This window comes from Protopterus annectens, chromosome 12.part0 (assembly GCF_019279795.1).
Source record: "Protopterus annectens isolate FY-2018-M chromosome 12.part0, PAN1.0, whole genome shotgun sequence".
Classification (NCBI taxonomy): Eukaryota; Metazoa; Chordata; order Ceratodontiformes; family Protopteridae; genus Protopterus; species Protopterus annectens.
The window spans coordinates 701,477,204-701,491,960 of NC_056746.1; positions in this window are offsets into that span (position 1 = coordinate 701,477,204).

The following is a 14,757-nucleotide window of genomic DNA, read 5'->3' on the forward strand; positions in this document are numbered from 1 at the left end:
TAGCATGAACTGTCAAGTAATAAAGTCCAAACAGTGAAGGGCCAAAAAAAGATCATTGGAATTTGCCAGTGATGACAGCTCTACTGGTACAGGTTGATTCACCAGCTTTCACAGTATATGTTCTGTCAGTGAGCCAACTGGTTACCCATCAACTGACATGAGGATTACTACCCAGCTTGGAGGGTTTTTTCAATGATACCTGCATGAGTAATTGTGTCAAAATCCTAGATCAGATCATGATAGACAATATGCACTATCTAACCTTCATTCAGGCCTATTACATGGAATCAGTGAGCTGTGACAACATCACAGATCACCTATGGCATGAGTCAGCACATACACCTTCCTGATACTGTTGAATACACACTTCAACACACTCTCCACATAGGCTATGTTCCCATACAAGGGAGTAAATCAACATGCATCTAAATGAGTTGGGGGGACAGCACCTGATATATGCATTTATAGAGGCATCCTGATTCTCCTTGACTGTGAGGTAGACAAACATGTCATCATGGACCTCTTTTACATGTACACTAGTAAAAAAATATATGAAGAGGATCACCAAAGGAACACTGCAGCACTAAATCAAAAAATTTTATTGAGTAAAGTTTAGTGCTTTCGTCAAAATCACAAGAATTCATCAGAACAAGAACATGTAAAAAAATGCCATATTTAAATACCCTAACCCTTACAGCAGTTGGTTGACAAAGCAAACGTCATTTCCTGTAAAATGATTAAGCAGTTTAAAAAGACAGTAACACATAATCACAGTAACTGCTCACTACAACATACCAATTGCCACCTACCAACCACATATACATTGATATATTATGTATTGAAGTATGATTTAAAACACAGATCTTGAATAAAATCACATAAAAAGCTGATTTTAGTTTTAATACAGAATTAAAGGATAACTTGTCATTGAGCCCTTGTGGTTGACATGCATTTAATTTGATCTCCCAATTGAGTTCTAAATATTCAAGGAGGTCATCGTCGGGCCCCCCTCGTGGACTCAGGTCTACTTGTTCAAGTACAAAAAATTTAAAATAATGTGTCGGTGTACCTTTATATGATTAAATAAAGCATTGGTTTCTTTATTTTTTAGTATATCATAGCTGTGTTGATATAGTCTTTGTCTGAGGGATCTAACTGTCTTCCCCACATAGTACCCCTCACATACCATACAGGTTGCAATGCATACCACTCCCTTGGTGTAACAGTAACACTTCCTATTAGTAGCAATTTTACCATAGTTCCCGACTCTAATGGAATCAGTGTCCAATATATAGGAGCATTGTCCACACCTCCCACATTTAAAAGTTCCACCTATGCCTGCCTTTAACTTTTTCCTCTCCACCAGGCCTTTCAAGGAGGTGCACTTTTTGTAAACCACAAGAGTTTTTTCCCCCAACCTTTTGTTGATCTTCTCATACAAACAAAAAAATGGTCCAAAAACCATAAATGATGCTTTTAATGTTAAAAAATCCCTAGTGAAGGGCAGGACACATGCCCTAGTAAAACTGTCAGTTTTGACCAAACCAGAGGTTCTATTCAAACCTTCAGGTTTCTCCAAGAGTGTAGAATAAATACCCCCAGCTCTGTTTGATTTTACTTCTTCAGCTATGTCATTGACAAAGTTAAAGGGGTAACCTCTTTTCTGCAACATTCCCATTAAGACATCATATTCTTTAACAAAATTGTCCTAGTCAGACATCATTCTGGCCAATCTCATGTATTAACCCTTGACAAGGGATTTTTTTCTGATGCAGAGGGTGGCAACACTCAAAATGCAACAAAGAGTTAGAATAGGTAGGTTTCCTATAAAGGTGTGAAGTAAACCTACCCTTAAAGTGATCTTTCTTAATAGTAACATCCAGATAATTCAAGGTGTCAAGGTCCTTGATCATGGTAAATTTCAAAAAGTTGGTAGTGTTGTTGATGTAAACGAATAACCTATTCAGGTCATCTTCGCTCCCATGCCAAAATAAGACCATATCATCCAGGTACCGTCCATATAGTACCCACATGTCCTTGAATTCAGAGTTCACTAAGTAGAGGTCTTCCCACTGTACTAATACAATGTTAGCAAATGACGGTGCACAACATGTGCCCATTGCCACCCCCCTGCACCTGCTTGAATAAATGCCCCTTAAAAGTGATAAAATTGTTGTCCAGAACCATTTCCATGCAGGAACTGATAGTAAGGATAGTGTCATGGTTCAATGTTATGTTTAACCATAAATAGTCATAGAACCATTCTAGTCCAGCATCATGAGGTATTACTGAGAAGAGGTCACAAATGTCAATGGTGACCAAGATCAAGTCCTCATGGTACATACTGTTCTAAACTTTAGACAGAAAGTCCCGGGAGTCCTTGATCACCAGGTTTCTGTTATTGAGGTTCTGCTTAACAGTGTTGTCAATATATTTAGCCATACTGAAAGTTTTAGAAGATTTTGCAACGACAATCGGTCGTAAGGGGGGGGGGGGCAGAGATACTCTTATGTATTTTAGGGATTCCAAAAATGGTAGGAATCCTAGGATGCTTAGTTTCCAAAACTCTAGAAGTTTCTACAATAATTTGTTTATTGAGTAAAAATTGTTCAGTGTCTAAATCTATACGCCTGCAGGATATATTCAGCTTATTTTTGGAAACCTCTGTGTATGTGTCACTGTACAATAAGTCAGTCATTTTACTATAGTAATCATACACATCCATGATAACAATTCCTCCCCTCTTATCCGGTTTCATAATCCTGATTTCATCATTCTCCAAAATATCACGGAGCAATGTGATTTCTTGCCTAGTTAAATTATTGGCCCCATTATTGTCAAGAAGGTTTTTATTATTTTTGGCAACCACTTTTCTGAATTCATTTTCTTAAAGGGTCTCAAACATGTGTATTGTCAGTTGCATAGGGGGAATGAATGTACTTGCTCTATTTAATCGGCCTGAATTCCCCTACAACATGCATTGTCCAGCCCCCTCCTGTGAAAAAAAGAGTTCCAAATTCAACTTCCTAGTGAATAATTTAAGCTCCAAAATAGTATTGACAATGTCACTACCAGTTGTTGGCACAAAGTTGAGCCCTTTTGAGAAAAGTTCTGCCCAATCAGTACTCACAGTTGTCCTACTACAAATTGTAAATGCTGAAATCATGTTCAAGATTCTTCACAATTGTACATTCATACATCCCATCCCTTTTATTGGTATCATTCATCACCTCCAATACTTTTGTTGTTGTCTCCCCATCCTCCATTGATTCTGATAATTCACTTGTCCATACCCTCCATTCCCTTGCCCCCCCCCCCCTGATTCATCAATCGCTGGGATCTCCTCAGAGGCAGTGGTTCTAAAGGGGCATTGTCATCCTCTGAATCTACCTCATCATCATCTTCATTAATTACATTTATCTCTACACATCTTTCAGCCCACCTAACTTGTTGGCCCAGGGGTGGGTCAGGGTATGCCCTCCCCTCATCATAATCAGTTTTATCCCTGAACAGTGTTCTTCCTTTCCTTTTTTGCAATTGCACCAAGTCATTATCAACACTTTTAAATAAATTATTAAATTCAACCAACCTATGTTCAAATAATAAACCACGCTTAATTTCAGTATCAAGTTTGTTAATGTCCTTTAAAATAGCAGCCATTTTCTTATTGTTATCGGTAATAAAAATGCTTAACAACTCACAACCTTGCTTATTGAAAAAGTTCTTTAAGTCCCGGTGTAACTGGGAGTCCTTAATAAGCCCAGTTGGATATTTCCATGTCCGAAGGTCTTTGGGAATCTGCTCTCTCCTTTCACACTCGTGCAGATATTCATTTTTCAATTGCAAACATTTGTATCTGAATAAAGCTTCCTTAAAACCCCAAAATTGTTACTTGAGCCTGCTGTGTTGGTTGGTAGCGTTCATATTCTGTCCATCAAAGATAATTCCATTCCTGAGCCATTGCTCAACCAAAACTGATGGCATGTTGTCATTAAGTGTGTCTAGCATGTTGCTAGATGCTAGTCCACTCCCATTTATGTTACTGCTGCCTGCCAGACCTCGTTCATAACAGTGATTGTTAGAATTAGTGCTCCTTTGTGCTGGAGTGATCACTGAGATGTCAGGACTCGATATACCAGTATTATTGAGCCCCTGACTACGATGATCTGCTAATTGACCCAGAAGTGACTCTACCTCAGCAGAAAGCTCAGCAATAGTAGATGCAAGTGTTGCCACCATTTGAGCAATAATGTTCAAGTCTATGCTGCCAGTGCTACCAGGTTGCTCCCCTCCATCCATGACTAAAACAGACTTGGAAATAACGAACACCAAAACCAAGTAAAAAATATATGAAGAGGATCACCAAAGGAACACTGCAGCACTAAATCCAGAAAATTTATTGAGAAAAGTTAAGCGCTTTTGTCAAAATCACAAGACTTCATCAGAACAAGAACATACAAAAAATGCCATATTTAAATACCCTAACCCTTACAGCCATTGGTTGACAAAGCAAACATCATTTCCTGTAAAATGATTAAGCAGTTTAAAAAGACAGTTAACACATAATCACAGTAACTGCTCACTACAACACATCAATTGCCACCTACCAACCACATAGACATTGATATATTATGCACTGAAGTATGATTTAAAACACAGATCTTGAATAAAATCTCATAAAAAGCTGATTTTAGTTTTAATACAGAACTAATGGATAACTTGTCATTGAGACCTTGTGGTTGACATGCATTTAATTTGATCTGCCACTTGTGCTCTAAATATTCCATCCCAGCGATTGATGAATCAGAGGGGGGAGACAAGGGAAGGGAGGGTATGGACAAGTGAATTATCAGAATCAATGGAGGATGGGGAGACAACAACAACAGTATTGGAGGTGATGAATGATACCAATGAAAGGGATGGGATGTATGAATGTACAATTGTGAAGAATCTTGAGCATAATTTCAGCATTTACAATTATAGTAGGACAACTGTGAGTACTGATCGGGCAGAACTGTTCTCAAAAGGGCTCAACTTTGTGCCAACAACTGGTAGTGACATTGTCAATACTATTTTGGAGTTTAAATTATTCACTAGGAAGTTGAATTTGGAGCTCTTTTTTTCACAGGAGGGGGCTGGACAATGCATGTTGCAGGGGAATTTAGGCCGATTAAATAGACCAAGTGCTTTCATTCCCCCTATGCACCCGACAGTACAAATGTATGAGACCCTTTGTGAAAATGAATTCAGAAAAGTGGTTGCCAAAAATAATAACAAAAACCTTCTTGACAATAATGGGGCCAATAATTTTACTAGGCAAGAAATCACATTGCTCCATGATATTTTGGAGAATGATGAAATCAGGATTATGAAACCGGATAAGGGGGGAGGAACTGTTATCATGGATGTGTGTGATTACAATAGTAAAATGACTGACTTATTGTACAGTGACACATACACGGAGGTTTCCAAAAATCAGTTGAATATATCCTACAGGCATATAGAATTAGACATTGAACAAATTTTACTCAATGAGCAAATTACTGTAGAAACTTCTAGATTTTTGGAAACTTAGCATCCTAGGATTCCTACCATTTCTGGAATCCATAAAATACATAAGAGTATCTCTGACCCCACCCCCCTTACGACTGATTGTCGATGCAAAAGCTTCTAAAACCTTCAGTTTGGCTAAATATATTGACAACACTGTTAAGCACACCTTCAATAACAGGGACCTGGTGATCAAGAACTCCTGGGACTTTCTGTCTAAAGTTAAGAACAGTATCTACCATGAGGACTTGATCTTGGTCACCATTGACATTTGTGACCTCTTCTCAGTAATACCCCATGATGTTGGACTAGAATGGTTCTATGACTATTTATGCTCAAACAGTACATTGAACCATGACACTATCCTTACTATCAGGTCCTGTATGGAAATGGTTCTGGACAACAACTTTATCACTTTTAAGGAGCATTTATTAAAGCAGGTGCAGGGGGTGGCAATGGGCACATGTTGTGCACCGTCATTTTCTAAAATTGTATTAGCACAGTGGGAAGACCTCTATGTAGTGAACTCTGAATTCAAGGACATGTGGGTACTATATGGATGGTACCTGGATGATATGGTCTTATTTTGGCATGGGAGCGAAGATGACCTGAATAGGTTCTTCGTTTACATCAACAACACTACCAACTTTTTGAAATTTACCATGACCAAGTACCTTGACACCTTGAATTATCTGGATGTTACTATTAAGAAAGATCACTTTAAGGGTAGGTTTACTTTGCACCTTTCTAGAAAACCTACCTATTCAAACTCTTTGTTGCATTTTGAGAGATGCCACCCTCTGCATCAGAAAAAATCCCTTGTCAAGGGTCAATACGTGAGATTGGCCAGAATGGTGTCTGACCAGGACTATTTTGTTAAAGAATGTGATGTCTTAATGGGAATGTTGCAGAAAAGAGGTTACCCCTTTAATGTTGTCAATGACATAGCTGAAGAAGTCAAATCAAAAAGAGCTGGGGGTATTTATTCTACACTCTTGGAGAAACCTGAAGGTTTGAATAGAACCCCTGGTTTGGTCAAAACTGACAGTTTTACTAGGGCATGTGTCCTGCCCTTCACTATGGATTTTTTTAACATTAGAAGCATCATTTATGATTTTTGGACTATTTTTTGTTTGGATGAGAAGATCAACGAAAGGTTGGGGGAAAAACCTCTTGTGATTTACAAAAAGGGCACCTCCTTGAAAGGTCTAGTGGAGAGGAAAAAGTTAAAGGCAGGCATAGGTGGAACTTTTAAATGTGGGAGGTGTGGACAGTGCTCCTATATATTGGGCACTGATTCCATTAGAGTCAGGAACTATGGTAAAATTACTACTAATAGGAAGTGCTACTGTTACACCAAGGGAGTGGTATACATTGCAACCTGTATGGTATGTGAGAGGTACTATCAGAGCTCTCAGACAAAGAATATATCAACACAACTATGATATACTAAAAAATAAAGAAACCAATGCTTTATTTAAGCATATAAAGGTACACTCAACACATTATTTTAAATTTTGTGTACTTGAACAAGTAGACCTGGGTCCATGAGGGGGGCACGACGGTGACTTCCTTGAATTTTTAGAGCTCAAGTGGCATATCAAATTAAATGCATGCCAACCACCTGGGCTCAATGACAAGTTATCCATTAGTTCTGTATTAAAACTAAAATCAGCTTTTTTATGTATTTTATTCAAGATCTGTGTTTTAAATCATTATTCAATACATAATATATCAATGTCTATGTGGTTGGTAGGTGGCAATTGGTGTGTTGTAGTGAGCAGCTACTGTGATTATGTGTTACTGTCTTTTTAAACTGCTTAATCATTTTACAGGAAATGATGTTTGCTTTGTCAACCAATGGCTGTAAGGGTTAGGGTATTTAAACATGGCATTTTTTGTATGTTCTTGTTCTGATGAAGTCTTGTGATTTTGATGAAAGCGCTTAACTTTTCTCAATAAATGTTCTGTTTAGTGCTGCAGTGTTCCTTTGGTGATCCTCTTCATATATTTTTTACTTGGTTTTGGTGTTCATTATTTCTAAACATGTTCACTAGTAATATTCCAGCTGTGTTAGTGGTTAATGCTACATCATGTCTTTAACATCTGATAGAAGTCCACAAAGGGCTCATCGAGGGCATGCATGATTACAACAGTATCATCTTCTGGAACGTGACCAGGTCAAGGCATTTGATACAAATCCACACTGGAGTATTTAATCAACACTTTTGTGTTTAGTTTTGTGTATCTATTTATGTATGTATGTGTATATATGTGTGTGTGTGTGTGTGTGTGTGTGTGTGTGTGTGTGTGTGTGTGTGTGTGTGTGTGTGTGTGTGTGTGTGTGTCTATGTATGTATATGTGTAAATATATATATATATGTGTGTGTGTGTGTGTGTGTGTGTGTGTGTGTGTGTGTGTGTGTGTGTGTGTGTGTGTGTGTATGTGTGTGTGTGTGTGTGTGTGTGTGTGTGTGTGTGTGTGTGTGTGTGTGTGTGTGTATATGCTCTTACATGTATATTTCCTTGACTGTATACATGGAAAATTAAACATTTATATACTCTTATTCAATTGTGAAATATTTTGCAATGCTCCACTAGGTTCTTATCTCCTGTCATTGTATATTTTGTACTCTTATGTTTTCAACCCAAAGGGGGGTTATCCTCTTATTGTATACTAATGGCTGTAAAGTCTACAAGCTGTATGCTACTACTCTGTAATGTCTCTTTTGTAATTTTTTCTTCTCTCTGTAAACTTATGGAGTTTTTCTCCCCAGGACTCAGCTGAAAACAGACACTTGTTGTCCAGTCGGACTATACTGGCAAACAAATGTTAAATGTAAAAAAAAAAAACACTGCCATATATGGCCATAAACAGCCATATCATCAAATGAGATGAGTGTATCACATACATGGCATCTCACTATATTGGAATGTATGTTGCGACCTATATTTTAGGTCACAACATGTTAGGCCCTTTCCTGCCCATTAGTTAAGTGATGGACATCGCAGATGACATACACATGCTGTGTCCAAACAGCTGCCTTAAGAACTACATATTGTGTACAATTATTGACTCCATCTCTGATATTAGTATAATACAGACAGTATCAACATATATCAAAAATCTGCAGCCACAGCCATGACAACACCTGCATTGACAAGACACATGGGAGATTTGTTGATTCAGGAAACAAACATACCACCCAAATATAATGTGGACATCACACCCTACAATCAGACCAATAGCTATGTGACCCATGTCCTGGAGTGGGGGTAAGTGGTACATCCACCAGCATGTGGTCACAGTGCTGACTACTCACTTCAGTGTAACACAAGTACTGGGTATGTGAAGGGCATGCACATCAGAGGCCATAATACTTCACGGTTCTCAGCCTTCATCACACATATAACTGTGTACAATGCACCCTTCTTCATGTACCATCCCACATATCTTCAAGTGATGTGTCATTGAAGTGTGACACCTTTGTCACTGTGTGCTGTCACACCACTTATTAGCCATACTGAGGTATTCTTTCTGTGGAATATACATGACCATCTATTAGTGCGGAACACCAATCAAGTTGTTATACCAGATACATGTGCGCTACCTGTTCTGCTTTTGCATACATTACATACATAGGTGTGTGACAAAATTAATGACATGTATATCATTTGTGACAGTGTAGATTGTATTTTATATATATATATATATATATATATATATATATATATATATATATACACATATATATGCCGTGCATGCAAGGCCATCTAGCCTGTATCGCCCATACTGTTGCTTACAGGTATAGCAGTGTCCCTCTTAACACCTCCAGTAGATGTTATAGTGTCAGGACAGTGTATGTGGTTATCCTCATATAGTGTGGATGTATCATAATAGTTGTTCAAGAGTGTGTGTATGTGTGTGTGTGTGTGTGTGTGTGTGTGTGTGTGTGTGTGTGTGTGTGTGTGTGTGTGTGTGTGTGTGTGTGACTCATCTCTTATTAATCTACATCACATATGTTATGGCAGAGGCATGGGATTTACTGGTGGTATTATTCTGATATTGTCCATGATTGTGGTTGGTTATTGTAATGCTTTCCATGAGCCTTTACCTGTGGCCACCTTGCTGGAGACCTCCACTGATAGTACAATCATATTCAAGCATTTCAGTTTGCACAGCTTCACATTATGTACCCTACCACAATTGTATGTCTGATCTCTGATAGATGTCCTCTGCATTATTCATTACTAATGTAAGGATGCTTATCTCACACAGACATCCTCCCCATTGTTATATCACCTTGTGTGACAGTCACATAAAACTCATTTTCAATGAACAGTCCCTACTATATCATATAGCTATGTGATTGGTGTTGCTGCTACAACCATCTTCCTTTCACATGCTCTCCTCTACTGTACATGAGGGAGTTTCACCTGTCTTCCTTCCCTGTTTCATTCCTACAGTTCATGTGTGTGTCCCTATTCATTACAAACACTTCTCCTGTGTGATCATTTTACATAGCAGTCCATGTCCTATTACAGATCATTAACACAGCTTCAATGCAAAATGTCAGGAATGGGATATTATTATACTCTGCACTGTAGATACACTGTTCTGTACTGTGCTTGGACCATATACTTCACATTCATACCTTTCAACGATCCAGATATTCCAAGAATGTCCAGATGTTTTCCATATAAAATTTGTGGCTTTCTGGAATATCACTGGGATGATCTATGGACTGATGTGAGTCAATATTACATACATTTGAGTGCAGAATGTCTGTTTTTTTCTCTCATATTTGTTATATTTCCCTTTAGTTGTTTTCTGGCAAATCATTGGCATGTCATTGCAGAGTGAAGTCAGAAACTGTTGCCAGACATTTGAGTTTCAAACGTCATGCTCTTCAGAGAGTTCATGCTATTGTACAACCTATTATTCTATTCACTTTCTAAGTTTGAAGAGCAATATTAAAAATGTGTCCCTATATTTGGGCCTTTGCCCCACCATTATTTATGGCTTTGTCCACATCTCTTGCTCTAAAAGTTTCATTCTAACACATTTTTATGTGACAGCTATGTCAAATATGTCTCTCTTTCTGTTTATTTGTCCCCTCATTATGTTGGCCTTTGTGCAGATGTGTTGCACTAACATAATGGCAGCTATCTGTGAAGTCCTGGTGATCACTGTGGCATTCCATGCAAATCTGTGGACTGTAGGTGCTCTACTTTAAGCAGAATTGATATCCACATTTGCTTACATAGTTTCCTGGACAGCAACACTGCTGCCAGCCACGAAACCTGGCTTAGATGGCCCAAGTGTAATTAATATGCATTGCACACTACCACTCACCTTGCACCACCACACAAACTTGTAAATTGCATGTAAGCTTCGTGTGGAGGTACACAGAGTTTACTGAATCCCCGAGAACTTATGAAGAAATTAAATACAAGTATTATGAAAGAAAATTAGAAAGCAAGGGATGATTCATTGAGATTTGGAAAAAGCAAATATTTACTTTGAAAGAAAGACTGTTGGTATTGCTTCCTAAAGTTTTATGCATAATACAAACAGCAACCATATTTCCAAGTAAAACACATTTAAAATATTAATAATACTTTCCCAAGAGTTTTGTGGTTTCCTTAAAACCTTGGATAGCATACATTCAAACACCATGGGCCAGATTGATGAAAGCTTGCACAGAGTTGTAGAGTAGAGTAAGACATCAAACAGGCAATATGTCTGACATGCGATCCAGGAACAGCCGGCAGGGGCATGCACGAGAGCTGCTAAAGCTACTCTTGCATGGACAGTGTCATGGTATGCAAATTACCTCATTTGCTGCTGAAGGCAATGCAAATGAGGTAAATTTGCAATCCAGGAAACACTAACCAGTCCGTGGAAGATTAATGTTATCTGCAGAAATGTATTCCGTTGGTAACGGAGTACCATTCTGCAAATAGCTAAAAGGAGCTATGACAGCTCCAAATAAAGGATGCATACAGTTGAAGAAGCATGCCAATGGCCAAATATAAGGCCATTGGCATTTATAAATGTTTAAAATTATTAAAATCTAACTTTTTTTCCCCCCGATCTCCGATGTTTAAATGTAGCACAGCACCGCGCAAATGTGCGGTGCTTTAAAAACAAGAAAATAATTTTAAAATAGCCAAAAAATAGCCATTTTCACTAAAAAGCTTATGCTGCCATGCAGGTGAATGGCAGGCTGAAGACAACATGGCCACTGCATACTGGTTGCTAAGGGGGAAAGCTCAGTGTGAGAGAAGTAACCATGCATTAGTAGGCAATCCTATGCAAATGAGGATAAGGATAGTGAATCCCAATTTTCCCCAGCATGTGAGCCATGTCCCAAGAGTGTAAGTGTAGGAGTAGGTGAGTAGTAGAGTAGAATATAGGTAACATCATGAGGGTGCGTGTCAGAAAGGCTGTAAGCTAATTGGAGCACAGTGTCTTGTTTTTGCCCTGAGTTGCTCAGGATTGCAGGAGGCGTGTCTACAGTCATCCTTTTTGAAAACCAGAAACCAAAGGTGCACACTGTGAAAATATCTGAAATTTCTTGTAAACATGCACACAGCATGTGCGAGCATTTGTGCGCGTTTCTGCGGTGCTGCCCTGGGCAGAAACAGAAAGGGAAAAGGAAGGAAAAGATGTAGTAGGAAGTTAACCAAGGAGAACTAGCAGAGCTGCCAGGTGAAATAGTGAAATATATCAGAATCAGCCAATTACACAGGCAGCAGACTAGCCCAGCCCAGCCCAGCACTTTAAACTCTGCAAATAGCATTCTTCCTTGTTTTTTCCCAAGAACTCTGCAACATTGCAGTATAAAAAGAGGGAAACTTAAAAACTTTAAAGTCAGACTAAATATAAGAGGCTGCTCTTGCTATCATAAAGCAACATGTGAAAGGTGCTGAGGGTGGTGATGTTGTGAATGCTGCTGAGCAACCCACAGTGAGGAGACAGAGAAGAGTGTACAGTCCCAGGGTAACCTAACAGGGGCTACATGAGCTGGAGATAGTGGAGCGCTATAGGGTGGACAGAGACCTCCTGCAGCAAATTGTTGAGCTGTGCTGGCCACACCTCACACACAGAACCAACAGAGGGGAACGCATCCCAGTGGATACCAAGGTATGTGTTGGCCTAAGAATACTAACTATAGGTATCTTCCAGAGACCAACTGGTGATATGATGGGGATTTCACAGGCATCAGTATCCAGGGTACTGCACCAGTTCCTGGATGCCATGTCAGCACATGTCAGTGAGCATGTATATTTCCCCAATTCCTGTGAGGCATTGGCCATCAATATGCATCTTTTCCACCAAATAGCAGAATACCTTCAGGTAGTGGGTGCAATAGACTGCAAGCACATACACATCAAAGCACTACCCAGTGAGCGGGGTATAGTCTACATCAACCGCAAGGGCTTCCCCTCCATCAACTGCCAGGTCATGTGTGATGCCCAGGGCATAATAATGAATGTGTGTGCTGGCTACCCTGGAAGCTATCAGGATTCACACATCTGGCATCTGACGCAGCTGTACCAGAGATTTGCCAATGGGGACATCCCTGATGGTCACCTAGTGGGGGATGCTGGATACGCACTGGAGCTGTGGCTAATGACACCCATCAGAAATGCACACACACCTGAACAACAACTCCATAATGAGGCACACGCACAAACAAGAAACATAATTGAGCGTGTGTTTGGGATGCTCAAGTCATGGTTCCGGTGCCTGGACACATCTGGTGGAGCCTTGCAGTACTCACCAACTACATGTACATAAATTGTCATGGTATGTGCCATGCTACACAATATGATCCTGTGAAAACAGCTGCAGCAGGAACAACATGGGGCAGGTCCAAACAGCCCCCCACCATTGCAAAGGCCTGCACAGGCACAGCATGACTCAGAGGAGGAACAACCTGAGCCTGTCCCAGTAGGCAGAAGGAGGCATGCCCAGTATGCCCTGGCCTTGGCAAAAAGGCAACGCATAGCACATACACTGACTCAGTAGCCCTGGAAATGACACCTCTCTCTGACTCGCACATAGAGTAAAAGGGATGCCTAACTTGACACTACCTGTTTTCAAACATGCATAGGGAATGTAATATGTGCATCCGACAGAGGCAGCCCTGGAGCATCACCTGAGGCATGAGTCCCTATTTTAAGCAATATAAAGCAAATTTTACCAGTATTGAGCATATTTAAATGCAATTGCGCCGAGCTGCGCACAGCGCTATCCTGCTCAACCTCGGGCAACGTCGAGCAATGTTGAGCAACATTGGGCAAAGTCGGGCAAAGCCGGGTAAACACGCTCACACCTGCTTTACTGTTCCTTAATCAGTCAGGTCTGCCCAGCAGGAAAATAAAAAGCAGTGCCAGGGCTCGAACTTAGGATACTGTGCACTATAGTCACAGTACTGAACCACTAAGCCATGACAGCATTTTACTGGCGCAGACACAACTTAAGTCACTCACACATACCATTTGGTGGAGGGGGTCACATACCTAACAGTCACAGCCAGCAGGACAATTATAGACAAATGCAAACACAAACAAATGCTGTATCATGCCTTCTGAAGAGGCATATGAGTAACCTCCCCCCAGGCCTATGCAGACAGATAACAGCAGGTCAGGCAGTGTGATGTGGGTTGGATAGGCTATGAAGTCACAAACTAATATGCGTGTAATTGGATGCTAAGGTCTGTAGTACAGTGGTATGCCTCAAGCCAGTACGATAGGCAACAGTACAGACTGAAATGGAGTACCTGACATAGCAGTGCAGGCCTAGCAAATGTGCATAAGTATCAGGTGTACCCCTCTTCCTATGTACACCCACAGTAGCAATCAGGTGTGCTCCCTCGGGTAGAAATTTACAAATAATAGCTGTCCCCCCTGTATGTAGAAATTTGTGAAAAATCAAGTTGGTTTTTACTTCAGGGCTCACCTTTGTGTTGTACATTGACAGGAAGCACACTGTTCCTGCAGGGCTTCCATGAGTCAATTTGCATAGTTATCAACATTTCTACATACAGGGGGGGCAGCTATTATTTGTAAATTTCTACCCGAGGGAGCACACCTGATTGCTACTGTGGGTGTACATAGGATGAGGGGTACACCTGATACTTATGCAAATTTGCTAGGCCTGCACTGCTATGTCAGGTACTCCATTTCAGTCTGCAC